This window comes from Triticum dicoccoides, chromosome 6B (genome assembly GCF_002162155.2).
Source record: "Triticum dicoccoides isolate Atlit2015 ecotype Zavitan chromosome 6B, WEW_v2.0, whole genome shotgun sequence".
NCBI lineage: Eukaryota > Viridiplantae > Streptophyta > Magnoliopsida > Poales > Poaceae > Triticum > Triticum dicoccoides.
This window is the reverse complement of record NC_041391.1, coordinates 146,645,910-146,647,706: the sequence shown is the minus strand read 5'-3', so window position 1 is coordinate 146,647,706 and position 1,797 is coordinate 146,645,910.

Sequence of the window (1,797 nt, the reverse complement as noted above, 5' to 3'; positions counted from 1 at the left end):
ATAACTTTCCATCCCTCAATTAATCATGCCCCCCTGATTTTAACGGGGTGGTGGGGGTGGAGGTCCCTTTTCTTAATTAGCAATAATGTCCAGATACAGTTGCTTAATCGGGAACAGATTGCCTGGTCGGAAAATCGAGCGTGCATTAGCCAGTTTGCCAACTCACTGATAGTTGCCACATCCATAAACTAATGTTGATTTGGACGACAAGGATTTTGCATATTACAGTGTTGACATCAACATGGGTAATAATAATGTAAGTGATCTTTTGGCTTTTAAATCATTTGCAAGTCCTTGGAGGTACCAAGTTTTACTATGGCTGCTTATGATCTAAGAAGTTGGGATAATCTCAGTGAAATAGCTATTGGACATACTAGTGAAGAAGAGACTTGTATAAAACAAAACAATAATTGTATTTCCTTTAGCTGACAATTCAAGATAGTTATTTAATAGTCTTTTATGGTCTACGGTAAAGGCCCCGAGTTATAGTTTCGTCCCGGGCCCCTGAATTCTCAGGACCGGCCTTGCTCCTACCATGGAGGCATCAACCCACAATCCATGGTTGATGCTGAGCTAGGAGTGAAAGAAGACACCTTCTACTCATTCTACCGCAATGTGGGCAGTTAGTGGTATCTCGAGCATGGATGTCGTGGGGCGGGACACGTTGAGTCCCACCATTAGAATTCCTGGGGGAAGAGAATTTTGGATGGTCAATGCATGGAAGGACAATGACCAACACGTGATGCTCGATCGAGCGTTCCAACAGCATGGCCGCGAAGGAGCTTTCTCGCCTTGCTACATGCTTTTTGATGCTCAGCGAACCAAAATTTCTTGTTTCCTTGAGGGTTTAGAGCCTGTTTGGGACTGCTCTGCTCCTTAAAATTCAGCTTCGCTCTGGAAAATACAAGCCAAACGGGGAAACTCCATGATATGCCATTCCACAAAAAAAAGTAAAATCTGGGGTACACCTCCCAGATTTTTATGAAGCTCTTCAAGGGGTGCTTCAAAAAACTCTAGAAGCTGCAGTTGGGCGAAAATTACCAACCACTACCACCAGTAAGTGGATACCCCTCCGTTTCTTCCCCCTCAACCAATCAAATTGATCCTTTCCACCAAATTTCCCATTCTTGAAGCTGGAGCTCCATGCAATCTAAACATTCTATTCGGTAGTGCTACAACTTCTATATGAAACTGCTCCAAAGTGGAATTGGTGGAGTGAAGCTGATTTTGGTGAAGCGGAGCAGTCCCAAACAAGCCCTTAATATATCCTTTTTCCACTTTTTTTCCTTCCAAAAGTAATAGTAACCCCGTGTTTGTATTTTGTACCCTTTTATTTTACTTCACCAATTTTAACGGCATCTGCATTTGATAGCCGAGTTGTTCATCATGTTCCGAGCGACCTGGGTGATATGAAAGTTCATCACTAGAAAGCCGGGGGCACCATGGCGGCGGTGATGGCTTGGATAATTAATTTTATGCCCCTACTTGTATCCCATCGGTTTGATTTGCCGCTAGTTTTAAAAAAATCAGTTTTTCCCGAGTGTGTTTGCTTCTTTTATGCTTTTGCCCTTTGACCATTTGATCGTTACTTTGAAAACTTCATAACAAATTCATACTAACCAGAAAAATGGAAATAAGCTATCTAAATGTTCTAGGAAAACATCATCTATATGTGAATGTCATTTGCATTCAAGACAAATGTGTTCGACTCCATCAATTTTAACGGCGTCTGCATTTGATAGCTGAGTAGTTCATCATGTCCGGAACGACCTGGGTGATATGAAAGTTCATCACTAG